Raw genomic sequence first — 15,571 nt, 5'->3', positions numbered from 1 at the left:
GTATCATTCAAATTGTATAATATCTTATTAGGAAACAGACAGGAGCAGGCTCTGCATCTATGGCATCTGTAGGTCAAAGTGTTTTCTTAGATTGCCATGTAACTCCTATATGCTGCTCAAAATGGCCAACATATCTCTGATATTCCTTGATCTTCTTCTTACAAATATTGGTTAGTTTTAATACCTGTTTCAGGTCTTCAGCTTCCAGAAGGATGTGCCAATGTGTTTCCAGATCTCCTTAATTTGTTGCCACTGTTTGCTGTATATACCAACAAACCTAATTATTTTATGGTCAGAAAAGTTCCCAGTGTGGGGTCAATTAGACTCTTCTGTATCCTTTCTTTATGATATTTTTGCTCTAGTCTGTTTCTTGAAATCTTAACCTTATGAGGTGAACTTTTTTCTCAAATTCTTCCACAGTTTAGCAGTTCTTACATACGTACTCTATGAAACCGTCCAACTGAGATTCCCCCGATCATGGTCTTATGATGGTGACAATCCACACAAAAAAGGCTCTTCATTGTCAAGTTTGCAATATATAATTGTGACAAGTTCGCCTTCCCTCACTCTGGATATATTGAGGTCTAAGACTGTGTGTCTTACTAAGGGGTTTTAGTGGTATGGGTATGAGGTTTTAGGGTAGGGGTTTTTAGGGTAAGGGCTTAGGTTAGGGGGTTTTAGGGTAAGGGCTTGCAGTAGGGAGCTCTGGGGTATAGTCTTAGAGTAGGCTAAGGTACTTAACTTAGCGTCTGTTGACTAATTTCACTTATTCCTTGTTCATAAAGATTCCAATACATCAGAAGATTGTTGGTCAGCAGAGAAAGTTCTAGTTTATTCTCAAAGCGTTACTTACAGATGGAAATTCAATCAATGATGAGAACATGTGCTCAGGTGGTAACGATAGAGAAACCTTTGTCTCACATTGCAGCTTAAATGTTTCATGCAGAGTGAGGTCTTGGGACTAGAGAAAGATATTGGAGAGAGAGAGGGTTGATCAGAGTACAACTGTATTTATTGATGACTAACTCCGACCCCTTCATCCTTGTGATTCTGAAAAAAGAACCCTTCATGTTAAGATTCATAGAAAATGTCCAAGGAATGCGGTGCACAGCAGAGAAAAAGAGTGGATCCTTCTCCAGTACAATCGAGCACACTGGTCTCAGCGTGACAGCAGGTACTTCTGTGGGTGGAGAAGGCTGGGGGCTGTGTTTGGAGTCAGCAGGGTTGTTCTCTGGTAGGACGGTCGGCGACTCTATTCCTTACCCGTTTTATCACCCCTCCCCCTAGTCTGCATAATAGTCCGCTTAGCTTCAAGACCGAGTTTTAATATGTGCCTGATCTGTGTGATCTTTATTATTAAGGATTGGAATTTGGACACTTACTAGTTCTGGAGCACTGGTTGTAGGAATATTGTCCTATGTTTTCATGTTAAGATTCAGATTACGTAGGGCCTTGAACTGTGATACCTAAGCCAACTTCCAACATATTTTATGCATTAAACCTTAACTTCAACTCAACTCTTTGGGCTTACATATGAGTTCTAAATCTTATAACACATTCTCATTCAATTGTCTTGATATATGTTCTCATTCATACATTTTAATATAATAAACAGATTTCTAACAGTGGCAAAGCAGCCAGCGACAACAGGTTCCGGTGGTGGAGGGAGTCACGGTGAAGTGCTGGCGGTATTTGGTAGTGGCAAAATGGCCAGACAAAATTTCCTAGACTGCCTCCCACCAGCCTAGATATAGGTTTGTATACGTTGGGGCACAAGTCATCCCCATGGCTGTTCTTTGTATCTTGTGGTACAGCTTCCTATATTCCAGGAGTTTTAAGTAAAAAAAAATTATGTATGGCATATTGTAAGTGTAACACCTCTGCCCCCCCCCCCCCCCCAGCCAACCAAAGAGAGCCACTCAAAAGTGATCCAATGTCTATTCAGGTGTTGTTTATGTGCAGGTGATACTCAGCGTCTCTTATTCACCTTGTTTCTCAGGGTGCTGGAATTCATGAAGGGTTGGTATAGTAAGCATTAGAAGAAATGATAGAGGGTTTCAGTAACTTTTCTTTTATGTTTATCCACAGCAACATATAAACTCTTTACTTAAGATGCTCATGTAGCATTCCCCAAAGAGGCACATTCTTTCTCCTTGTTGTCACTATATGTTGCAATCCAATGCCTGGCTGTTGGCTGTTCCTTCCTCCACTAGGATCCCAAGGCAGGGCGCCGTCTTGCATGAGGAGGCCCACCCTATCAGAGTTGCTCTGGGGTGATACTCTGAGGCACTTACTGAAGAACCTCCTATAGAGTACCTGTCCACTCGCTCTTGAGGCTGGAACACACCTCAGGGCCATATAGAGGGGCCCTAGTATTTAGGGGTGACCCTTTCCCTAAACTAGAAAATAACAAAGGGGTCCTGATACTAACACACATAGTTACAGACTCACAAGACTTATGATGAAAAATCAAACCGCGCTCATGCTTCCTAGAAAAGATCTTGAAGTAGATCTGCTCTCCCCTCTTGCTGCTGCTGTGGTGTGAAGGCACCCCTCCTTCACCAATAGCCGTCGTGGAAAGACTCCAATGCCAGATAATTAAGCAAAAAGAAGGCACAGAAGCGCACCAAGGGTCAAGATACATGTAATAATCAAATAAAAAAGTAACAAGTAAAAACGTACATATAAAATAACATTAGTCCAGTAGAGGCCAGTGCACAGGCATCCACTCCAGTTGGATGGTAAACGCAGGGGTAAATGCTGAGGCTCACAAATCAGTTTCGCGCGCTGGGAACAACTAGCTCTGCAGTACTCAGATGGCACTTCCGGGTTGCATCTTCTCGCGAGACCCGTATTGAGTAGTCCACTGCAATCGCCGTTTCTCTGTAACTCCAGCGCTAATCCCATTTAGAGTAAACCGGATGGAGTTGGCTCAAACATCTGTGGGGAGGCTGGAAACTATACAGCCAAGTGTCTGGATCCCTGTGTGTGCACTGAATGAACTCCGCAACGCGTTTCACACACTTTAGTGCTTCATCAGGCGGTAGTTTGGGACATCTATAGGGGGGCCTTATGTACTGTCACTCCAAAGTTAATTGGTAATTGAATAAATTACTTAATATGCACAATAGGTGCAATTAACAATAAAAAGATGAGGGTATATAAGCACTCAACTGCTAAAGGTTTAATATATATATGAATGAAAATAAATATAAATATAAAAAAAGGAGTATTTGATTAAAGCACTGTTGAAGGCCACCCATATAAGGTGATGCAAACTTACATAGTCATAAATAATCAATAATTCACAATGACCACAATAAATATAATATTAGCATATATATGTATTCATGATTTGTGGTTATCCCTTACTGAGATAATACTGTGGAAAGAATGCACCACTAAAGATATATATCACAATCATTGAATATATACATGTCTCCGGATACTAATTAGGAGAATTACATGCCCATATATACAGTTGCAATACACTTCCAAATGTATGCCTATGTCACCATACTCAGGTATCACTATATATCATACATGCACGATTGGATTATAGAGGTCTGACGAACCTATGATCTTATGGATGGATTGAATCAGTTCAATCTCAAGATAAATTTGTATACTGTATTAATCCACAAGTTCTAACATTTGATGCTAAGATTATACTGCTGACCTGAATAAATTATTGGATCTATTTGGAATAGATGTTTATAGATAGCAGTCCGTACCTTATATACTAAGATATATCCATCTTAAGGGCTACCTATACAGCCACTTCATCATGGGGTTATTTTAAAGTATGAATGAATTTATGTGTGTTTTTAACAAATATTTGAATTAATAAAATGTTATTATTTTTTGATCTTCCCAGTTTCTATGGGTCAATAGACCTATAACAGTAATTATCTGTTGGACCATTGTAGTCCGCTTATTATAATCCAGCATAGAGTGCTACTAATAGAGGGAACCTTTCTGATCCTTCTTGGATCAACACTGTTATTATGAGCCTTTTTCTTCCCTCCAAGCAACTGCATCAACTTACCTTGATTACTATTTTGATATACACATATGGGATGAGCGGTCTCAATTTTCTTTTACATGTTGTAGGGAACTGCCTTAAGACAGGGACTCCTTCACTGTACTCATAGAGAGAGAGATGATGCAGGACAGTGCCTAACTGTCAGCACCGCGTGTAGCTGAAAGAGGATCTGACTCCATAGCAGAGACTATTTGCAAAGGGATCATCCGACTTGGGATCCCTCCCCTGAGGAGTCAGTGTGTGTATCCATTCCTGCAGAGAGCAGCGCAGTGCGTCGTGGGATCACGTTGCAGAGCTGCTGATCATTCAAGGATTATCCTGGTTAGGACAATAACCAGGAAGGTAGTATATTAAGTGCACCAACGGGCCCCAACACAGGGAAGCACTATCCCCCACATTCACAATAACTCTATAGCTGGTGAACACTCAGCGGTTAAGTGCCCTGGCACATTGGTACACCAAGGACAGAGGGTGATGCAATGATGGACATGTGGGCTGCTGGGATGGTATGCATTCAGGGTGATGCAATGTTATGTGATGTTATGCTAATGATATGCCAAGGATAGTATGCTGATGTAAGGAATCCGCTCCGCAGTTTACTGGTTGCCTTACCTTGCAGACAGTGCAGTCCTGGAGCACCTCTCCTGATGTTTGCTGCAGCCTGGATTCACTCACCAAAGCTATACACACTCCCTCTGGTATCTACTGCAGCTGTGCAGCCTATCACTGCAACCTAGACTTGCATTCATTCATTGTTGGAGCAGTACCTTCACACCCCCCTCCGGGGATTGGCCCGCTGGCCTTTAAGTATTGTCTTCCCATAATGCTCCCTGCCGAGCATAGTCCTTCCTGGATGTCACTATCTGTTCTGCCACAAGCCCTCGCTTGTTCCTGTCTCTCATGCTGAAGCGGAGTATTCTCCTTGTTGTCTGCAGCTCCAGGTTTCCTAAGGCCGGCTGCTATATTCACGCAGCGGTCTGCTCCAGTCTCCTGTGTTGTAGCTGAGTACTCTTCTTGTTCACTTCAGCTCCTTGTTTCCTGTGACCGGCTGCTATAGTCACGCAGCGGTCCACTCCTGTTCTCCTGTGCTGAAGCAGAGGTTTTCGTCCCTGCGTCCCTCAGCCTCCTGGATTCCTGCACTGAAGCGGATGTTTCGTCCCTGCGTTCTTCAGTCTCCTGGATTCCTGCACTGAAGCGGAGGTTTCCCTGTGTATCTTCAGCTTCCTGGTTCCTGGGGCCTACTCTTTCCCTAATCTAGAGAGGCCGTGTCCTGGTTCCTGCGCTGAGACAGAGGATTCCCTAGCCCGCTCAGGACTCTTGCGCTGTAGCACTGGTGCACCCGTGCAGCAAAGTGGTGTGCTACTCTGGTCTGCCTACCATCTCCTGTGACCAGTACCATGGGCCATGGTCGTCGCTCGCGCAGAGGCCAACCCCGCGCTCCTAAGCTGAAGCGGGCTCTCCTGACTACCTGTTGCCGAACTCTTGCCTGAACAATGTTTATCCTGATGTCTCCTGTCCTGACCCTGGCTTCTACAACGACGACGCTGTCTTCTCCAATCCTGATCCTGCGACATATGACTACGAACTGCGCAATCCGGATCAGCCTGCGCGGTCTCAGGTCGGTGCTTTTACAACCCCACCTCAGCCTCGCGGTCCGGTCCTGGTTTGTGGCGAGCAGAACCCTGACAGTATGCTCGGCCACACAAACTCGGACCGCCCTGTGGTGAGGGTTGGTAAGTTTCTGTCTGAAAGCCTGTCCCAGCCTGTAAACCAGTCCCAGTGTGAATACCAGTTTCTATGTGAGATAATACCCCTGATTGAAGATCTGATTGTGTTTGTAGGTTTAACCCCTTTGCAAAACAAATGCCGTAATGATCTCATGATGAAGGTTTACCACCTCCGGGACTTAAAACAATCGCTGGCCGCTTGTATTTGCTTTCCTGGTTACCCTTTAACTTGGGGAAATGTGTACCCTTTAGAATTGGACGACGCCCAAAAGGAACTCTCTTCCCTGGCCTTGTCTTTAGACATTTATATAGCAAAAGAGGACCCTCTTCTCATGTTGGCTGATGCCCAAAAAACACTCCATATCCTTTCCATGACATTGGACATTTGCATAAAGGAACAGGATCCTCTCCTCGCCAGCTTCGCTGCTGCTTGGCTGTATCCTTGGTCTACCACGGATCCTTACCCTGAGTGTATGGCCGGGTTCCCTGACACCAATGATATGTTTTCGTTAACCCCTGCCGATCAGTCCTGTGAGGTCCCCCTGGAGAATACATATGTTGCTCTACCCAGCACTAATGTTCTTGTATCAGAGAATAAGTTCATTAGTTCTCCTATTTCTAGCTTAGAAGTCCTTTCTCTAGGTCTTGAGGGTTTTCCAGCTTTAACCCCTGCCGAGCAGTCCTGTGAGGTTCCCCTGGAGAATACATATGTTTCACTAGCCAACACTAAGGTTCTACCATCAGAGAAAGAATCCCTAAGTTCTGTTCCCAGGGTTATTTCTGTATTAACCTCTGTGGGGCAGCTCTCTGAGTTTCCTTTGGTAAATCCCTGTTCTCTGTCAGCCATGGTCACGCCCCTAGCTTCAGAGGAGAGATTCCTGGTCTGTCCTAATACAGAGAGAAGATTACCTATGTTTTACTCTCAGGCATTGTCTGCATTAACCCCTGTAAATTCTTGCTGCCTCCAAGTTAATGCCTTCGTTTTAGCCTCAGAGAATGAGTCCACAAGTCAGACAGCAGAGGTTGCATTGAGGGATTCCCATAACCGTACGGAGTCCCTAGATATTCTTTGCTATAAATCCCCTGCTTCAGCTCAAGTTTCCGCAGTTTCGTCTCCGGAGATTTCGGCTAAAGTTCTGGTTCCTGATAAATGTATTCAGGAGTCAGGTTTTTCCCTAAGCTTGCTCGCAGAGTTCCTTCTCCCGGGTGTTTCTCTGAACCAGCCTGTCGCCCACATAGCGGTGATCCCTGCTTCAGCGCATAGTTCCCACATTATGGAGTCTGCAGTAATTTCTGGTTTCCCAGACATTCCTTACCAAATACCTACTTCAGAGACCAGTACAGTTATGATTCACCCCCGTGTACTGTCTGAGTTCTCCTCCTCTTTAAGCTTAGGGTTAAAAGCATACAGTAGTCTGTATGTCCCTCCTGGGGTTCATATTATGTTCCCAGGAATGTTTGCTGACGCACGTTTTTTTCCCAAAAGTGACGCTTGTTCATATAGATTAGTAAAAAGCTTGCACACTGTTTCCCTTTTTGCTGAATTGTGTCTTACTAGTTTTGAGACTCTGAGAGGTAATGATTCTCCTTCTGATTCTGAAGCTCTTCCTACAAGGAGTATCCTGATTGGGGGTCCCCCTGATTTCTCTGTCCAGGCTAATTCTCCAGGGATCAGCATATCTGTGGTCACTTCCTTAGTACTGTCTGAGGTCACCATGCATATATTACAAGTCCTGGGGTTTAAATCTGAGCTATTTAGCTGTCCTGCCTTTGCTGAAACCCAGTCCCTCAGTACTGTGTCTAAATTTGCCCCAGCAAACATGGGGTTACTCTGGGAAGAAATGAAAACTCCTGTCTTAAAGGGTATTTTTTCTCACATGTCCAGCAAATCTAGAACCTCAGTAATTGTTTCTAAGTCACTTATCAATACATCTGATTTTTTCTCTAATCAAACCCAGACACCCTCACTATCGGTTAGGAGTCCTGTGATCAGAGATTTTGCACTAGAAAACACACCAATTCAGGTTTTTGTCAGGTTAGGTACCCCTGTGGTTAGGGCCATTGCAGTTTCGGAAAAGACTCCTTGTACTCCTAAGGTGCCTGTCATTAAGAGTTTTCATAGTTCATACTTGCTGCTTGTTGATTCTCAGGGCCCTGTCACTGAGGTTAAGACTTCAGCTTCTGATGTTAGCTTCCCTCCCACCACTACCCTGGCTCTGCCTTTTTCTCAAGCTACTGATTTGAAGATCCCAAGGACTATTCCTGATTCACTGACAATATTATCTCCCAATGAAGATTTCCCAGTATTGGAGAGCTCTACTGTTGTTTGCTTCTCTGCTCCTGCTAAACCATGGTTTTGTCCCTCGGAATTTTCGGTTGCCCCTGTTATTTCCTCTCAGTTGGAAATACTCTGTACGTATCCCAAGATTTCGGTCCCTATGCCTGGTTTACTGCTTGCCTTGTCACCTTCCATACCAATACCGGGAGATGCTTCCAACCAACCTACACCCTTACTAACCATTACCTGGGAGCCTTCTAGAGGAAAAATTCCTCGCAAATTCCAACATGCAGTGGTCAGCCAAGACTTTTTCTGTTACAAAGTTCCTCCTGGTGTATTCGATCAACTATCAGGGCCGCTGATCCTAGAGTCCGGTTCATTTATTAAAGACTGGGCTTCCTGTAGGGGTTCTCCTGCCGTTTCTGCTCTGGAACCCTCTGGTTCTTCACAGCCCTGGATTTCCAAGTCATTTTGCGAGGCGAGCCATGTACCAAAGATGTTTCTTCCATCAATCTCATATTCTAGAACTGTACTCACCAAAGAACTGCTCGTTTACGGATGCCCTTTCCACCTAAAGAATTTTAGGAACAACTCAATGTCCCCAAGACCCATGGATGGTCCTGTCTGGCCGCAGTTCTCACCGGGGGGTGGGGGTACACTAAGGACTAACCACGAGTCTCTGGACCACGACTCTAACCCCAATCCTAGACGGTTCAGCAACAATTCCCGGTCCCCCAACTCTAGGTGTGCTCATGTTCGCCCGGAGGTCTCGCGTGAAGGGGGGGGTACTGTAAGGAATCCGCTCCGCAGTTTACTGGTTGCCTTACCTTGCAGACAGTGCAGTCCTGGAGCACCTCTCCTGATGTTTGCTGCAGCCTGGATTCACTCACCAAAGCTATACACACTCCCTCTAGTATCTACTGCAGCTGTGCAGCCTATCACTGCAACCTAGACTTGCATTCATTCATTGTTGGAGCAGTACCTTCACACCCCCCTCCGGGGATTGGCCCGCTGGCCTTTAAGTATTGTCTTCCCATAATGCTCCCTGCCGAGCATAGTCCTTCCTGGATGTCACTATCTGTTCTGCCACAAGCCCTCGCTTGTTCCTGTCTCTCATGCTGAAGCGGAGTATTCTCCTTGTTGTCTGCAGCTCCAGGTTTCCTAAGGCCGGCTGCTATATTCACGCAGCGGTCTGCTCCAGTCTCCTGTGTTGTAGCTGAGTACTCTTCTTGTTCACTTCAGCTCCTTGTTTCCTGTGACCGGCTGCTATAGTCACGCAGCGGTCCACTCCTGTTCTCCTGTGCTGAAGCAGAGGTTTTCGTCCCTGCGTCCCTCAGCCTCCTGGATTCCTGCACTGAAGAGGATGTTTCGTCCCTGCGTTCTTCAGTCTCCTGGATTCCTGCACTGAAGCGGAGGTTTCCCTGTGTATCTTCAGCTTCCTGGTTCCTGGGGCCTACTCTTTCCCTAATCTAGAGAGGCCGTGTCCTGGTTCCTGCGCTGAGACAGAGGATTCCCTAGCCCGCTCAGGACTCTTGCGCTGTAGCACTGGTGCACCCGTGCAGCAAAGCGGTGTGCTACTCTGGTCTGCCTACCATCTCCTGTGACCAGTACCATGGGCCATGGTCGTCGCTCGCGCAGAGGCCAACCCCGCGCTCCTAAGCTGAAGCGGGGCTCTCCTGACTACCTGTTGCCGAACTCTTGCCTGAACAATGTTTATCCTGATGTCTCCTGTCCTGACCCTGGCTTCTACAACGACGACGCTGTCTTCTCCAATCCTGATCCTGCGACATATGACTACGAACTGCGCAATCCGGATCAGCCTGCGCGGTCTCAGGTCGGTGCTTTTACAACCCCACCTCAGCCTCGCGGTCCGGTCCTGGTTTGTGGCGAGCAGAACCCTGACAGCTGATTAGTAAATACTGTTTAATTCCATTGTGTGTATTTACTGTATGATTGGTCTGGTGAGGGCACACTCCCACCACGCTGGGATTCCTCATCAGTGGAGGCGCTGCACCAAGTGTAAGTACACCCCAGGCTCCCAGTGGCGGAGGTTCAGGCCTCTTGTTAGCCTCACAGGTGACAGCAGTACCGGTAGTTAGAGTACCCTAGGGGTACACCCGCTACACCTATATATTCTCTTGAAAAAGGGTAATTTAGTTCAACCCTATGGCCAAAGCTTCCCAATCCTTCTAGCCAACTTCAAGGCATGACCGCTTTGGCATCTTTATTTGTTTTTTGTTGTATACATCTGTATCTTGCCAGTTTATAAAAGACAGGTGGTAATATATTTATATGAGACTAAATTGATCTAAAAATATGATCTAATTAAGTGTCAGATAATGACATAATAAGTAAAAGGGCATAAGTAATATTGCTTTCTTTTACAAAGATTTTGTAAAATAGTTCTGTTTTTATATGTGCATTATCATTTACATTACTGATTTTACTACAATGTTGGTTTCATCTGATAAAGCAATAGAACATTCATCTTAAGCTAAAAGGATTGCATTGTATTCATGAAAAATTGATCCATCCAACAATAAGACTTCATAGTTTTTGAAGTGAAACTTCTTTGCTGGCACCTACAGGGTTTTCGTGGGAAAAAATGCATTACCTTGTAACGAAAAACCGTAAAAAAATTATGTCACGCTGCTAATGGGCGTGTACCCATAGCGCATGCGCAAAAGAGAAGCTTGCAGGCCCCACCACGCATTTGCAGTACCACCATTGTTCACCAAGTACATTGACGCTCCCCCCTCTTCCAGCACGCATGCGCACTAATGGTCGCGAGCCTCTGAGCATGGCCGCGGACCTCTGCACATGCGTAATACAGGCCGCGGCCTCTGCGCATGCGCGCCACTGTCCAAGGGGGAGGAGAGGAACTGGGAACACCGGCAAGGAGAGAGTGAGACAGCCGCGTCCCCTGAGATCCCGGTGCTGACACACACACAGTCACACACAGTCACACACACAGTTACACACATACACGTAGAGTCACACACACACATTCACGCAGAGTCACACACAAACACACAGAGTCACACACGCAGAGTGACACACACGCAGAGTAACAGAGAAATGTACTGTAACCACTTGGCAGTTGCATATATTAGAATTCCATGGGATATGGCTGTGACGAAATAGGCAGTAAGGCTTACAAAAAATCCTAGAAAGCTCTGCCCTGTTACTTATTCTCATCAGGGTTACTGTGAGTAACCATGGGGTTAATGTTGGATATCTGGGATTTTCCCATGTATTTCAATGTACCTTGTGTTATGCAATATTTGTAAGCAGTGGTTAAGCTTGATTCCAAAGTATATTGTATGTACTGTAATGCATATGGTGTTTTTAGTCTGTGAAAACAGTTGTACTGCTAATCCTAATGTTATTCTATGTACATAATGTATGTTGTGTTTGGACTCATTAAAGCAGTAATACTGCTTTGCTCGGTATTCAGGGATTGGTGGGGGTTAATAGTGCATTTGTTCAATATCAGAGCTATGATCACTGGGGCTGTATCTTGTTTTGAATGCCTGGGATGGGGATGTCCCCATAAAGTCACATAGCTCCATATTTACGGCAAGTAGTGTAGACTTTGACTGCATGGATCGAAAGTGGACCGTGCACAGAGGCTGTGAACCAAAGGACACCTGCTGGGAGTGCATATTGTAAGTGAAGCCTTTGTCTACCCTGACATGCTGGTGCCAAAGCAGCCGGCCACCTGTAGCCCTGAACCGGATAGATGCAGCAGAGACCATGCTTCATAGGCACTCTCCTGATTGGACCGTTCAAACCATCCACCCACACTGACATCACTCATTCTCAACCGGCCTATGCTGTAACCAAGCCCCTGCCTGTGATTGGCCCGTTCTGACTGCCCACCTTGCTTCTGATTGGCTGTATGTTTAAATGGACACCCAGATTGGCAAAGCATGACTTCTTTCATGCTTTTGAATGGGCGGGGAAACACGACTTCTGCAAAGCTGATCAGTAGTTTCACAGATTTGGTTTTGTGTGTGGAGATGCTGAGGCATGCAGAAGAGGCTGAGAGTGGCAAAGAACTTTTGGGGATGGTTCTTCTGGCTGAAGGAGCCATGGGCTCAACTGTAGGACTCGGCTGGATCGTGGGGGTGAGTCGTATTGGAGAGAGAGACCCCAAGGAATGCTCCTAGCACCGCTGGATAGGAGATCAGCAACCCCTCATCACTTCACTCATCACTTGAAGGAGTATCCTTTGTTTGTAGGCATCCAGTTTCAGCCACTCAGCTTCCAACTACCTTGGACTGGTTAGCCAGGGGGCTACCAAGCCATGTTTTCCTTTATGTCTACCTGACTACCTGACTAAATGACTACCTTTGTACTGGGAGCATCCACAGGTGGTGGACAGAGACCCTCTTCACCAACTCACTAGCCAAGAGGCTGCTATCTATAGTGGGCTAGGTGCCTAGAGGCTATTACTCCCTTCCCAGTACTTTGTTCTGTTGAACTGCAGGGTAGTTACCCAAGGATAAGGGGCGGGTTAAGTGGAGTGCTTATATATATACTGTATATATATATATATATATATATATATATATATATATATATATATAGCTCAACCCCGTTACAATGCGAATCTGCTTATAACGCGATGCAAGGGTGGCTCCCAATTTTGGTATTTATGAATACTTTACAACACGATTATTAGTATCTTAAAAACTTTATTGTATAATGAATACAATAGTACATTATTTCTAACGTGACACGCTTATAACGCAATGTGATTCTTTGGACCCCAAGCACAGCGTTATAAGGGGTTGAGATATTTTATATATATATCCCTCAGACTGATGCTGCTCTCCTCAGACTTCTGTACAAGTCGTTATTTTAATCTTCTCCAACAAGGGGGGTGAATTCAGAGCAGGGATTTGGAAAGAAAAATAATATAGTACAGTATCTTTAAGCTGATGTGTGAAAGTTAAATATCTCAGAGGCACTCGCACATCAGATGAGAGAAAAGCCTTTAGATATTCTTCATAGTTGTCATAAATAAAAGAGAAAAGATTTATAGGATAATACTGTTTAATTAACACATCTGGATAAAATACATAATGCACTCACAAAGTGAATGAGATTAAAAAAAAGCATAGCAAGAGAGTATTTTACTGCTGCATATTGTCCAGCACCTTAACTACTATACTTCTGGTTTGTCTGACAGAGATCTACAACAAAAAGGAAAGTGCTGAAAGCGCTACTGCTTACAAACAATGTGTGTGGTGACCATTAGTGACTTAATATAATCAAAAAGTGTACAAAGTACTTACACAGTACATATAAGTGTAGCCATGTTTAAAAATGGTATACAGTTCTCTCTCATGCTGGCAGTAAACCTGGTAAGTATACAGGATTGCCAGCATCAATCATGGAGGTTTGCCCTCACACCCTGGTGAGGTGTCATATGTACTCAAGGGGAGTGGTAACATGCTCTGAGTCCACTGTTAGTGACATAAGAGGTGTGGCTATTTCCTAAGTCTATATAAGACACAGCACTGTCTTAAGTTAGGAGTTGTTAGTTGTTCAAGTTCAAGTTGATGGAGAGTATGATTCACATCTGGGGCTTTGCAGCAAGCAAGGCTGTCAGACCTAGGCAATAGTACCTACACTGTGATCAGGGACCTGACACAGGTGGTGATCTCCCTGAGGGGAGAGGTGATCCAACTCCATTGGGAGGGAAGAACCTTCTAAAGGGATGCCAAGCGAAAGAATCAGCGGCTAGGATGACCGCTGTGAGGGGCAGTCTGTCTATCATGCAAATAAAGATGCCCGTCTTCAACCAACCCTCGCTGTGTGAGTGAAGTTCTTGCACAGAAGGAGGCACCACAAAGGAGGTCCTCATCAGAACCATCTCCCTGCGGACGCAGAGATCCTGATGAGGTGGAGGCGCTGCACTGGATGTAGGTAGGACTCTAAGCACACTACCTCCGCTGCCTGTCTTGCTGATATCTCCACTAACATCATGCGGGAGACTCAGGAGTCCTGTAGCCAACAGGTGCACCACAAGACACAACCATGCAAGGCTGTCAGACCTAGGCAATAGTACCTACACTGTGATCAGGGACCTGACACAGGTGGTGATCTCCCTGAGGGGAGAGGTGATCCAACTCCATTGGGAGGGAAGAACCTTCTAAAGCGAAACTGTTTAACAGCTTAACTGTTTATTTAAGCAGTGTTTTGATTGATCATTGTTAGTGTGTTTGTCTTGTCCTGTCTTAGCTGTTTGTTGTTATGTTGTTTATGCAGCAGTACACACTATGTGGTCCCTTGTGTTTAATTCCACATGTCCTGAGGAAACTTCTTCGTGGATTATTCAAGTGAATCCGGATGTTCCAGATTGGACTTCTGTAATAAGGTTTTCATATTACATTATATTTGCATTCATTGGACGTTTTTGAGGTGCCGGTTTGTATTTGTTATATGTCAGTGATCTTCGGTACTTTGGTTTTCAAGACTGAATTGAATGTGGGCCTCTGTTTTTGTGGTTTTGTCTCCCAATGTCAGTTCTGAGATACTGCACTATTTTCTTTTTCTTTCCAATTCCGGATTCAAGTTATGCCCCTCTTTGTGGAGAAGATTGAAGTGTCAGACATGCCTGGCAAAGTTATGTTTGATAAATGTTTATATCTTGGGACTTTTTTTGCTAGCTGAAGTGGATATCTTGGCCCACTCGAGTATAAATTAGAACAGTTACATAGGCATGTTATTTAGTTTTATTTTGCCGGAAAAGTGCACAAAGTTTCGGGGTTAGTCGAGTGAAAAACTATCGCTGATGTGTTCTTTTTCTCTCTGTCTATATGACTATGTTAATTTATACTAGAGTGCGACATGATATACACTTGATGTATCTTTTTTGAGGACTCCAGCCACCTTGCATCTGCATTGACAACGCATCACTGATGTAAGAAAAGAGTGCCACAACTACCTTTTTCACTAGCACCAAATGTAAAAAAATCATCAGATTCACAAACTTGTGAAAGTTTCCAGTCCCAATCAAAAGTCTACTTTTCTATTAGCACAGTTCTAGAAAGCCCCTGTGACTGCAGAACCATATTGTCTTGCATTTTATTAAAGAATTCAGGAAGGGGAACCACAGACAGGTGAAGTGGGTAGGGTAACACTGATTGGTTCCAGAAATGCTGTAAGCCTGCCTGGGTCAAGGGGTGCATCAGTCGAACTTGGAGAGGGTAAAATTGATGATAATGATGATGGTGTCTCTTCTGATGAGCTTATTGATGAGCGTCTTGAAGAAGGTGTTAGTCCCAAGGTTGTCATTTGTGGAATTCCATTCTCCTACCCTAGCTCACAGGTATGACAGGGCACAAGGACCCAGTTGTCCATCCTGAGGAACCCCCTATAGATATGGGAATTCTTTGAATTGCCCTGAAATGGTTTGTGTGTGACTCTTAGGTGGTATACTGTCTACTTTGTGGTGCCGCAGTGGATAAGGACAGTAGTAGTTGCTGCCTGGAAATGACTGTTCTGCAG

General features: G+C 44.8%; 1 protein-coding gene across 5 annotated transcripts in view; it reads right to left on the bottom strand.

The window, feature by feature from the left end:
- LOC142495890 (protocadherin alpha-C2-like) overlaps nucleotides 1-15,571 on the bottom strand; it is a 215,841-nt gene that overhangs the window by 105,720 nt on the left and 94,550 nt on the right. The window lies entirely within an intron of this gene.

The sequence above is a fragment of the Ascaphus truei genome, chromosome 5 (assembly GCF_040206685.1).
Source record: "Ascaphus truei isolate aAscTru1 chromosome 5, aAscTru1.hap1, whole genome shotgun sequence".
NCBI lineage: Eukaryota > Metazoa > Chordata > Amphibia > Anura > Ascaphidae > Ascaphus > Ascaphus truei.
The sequence above is the reverse complement of the archived record's forward strand: the minus strand, read 5'-3'. Positions and strand labels throughout refer to the sequence as shown.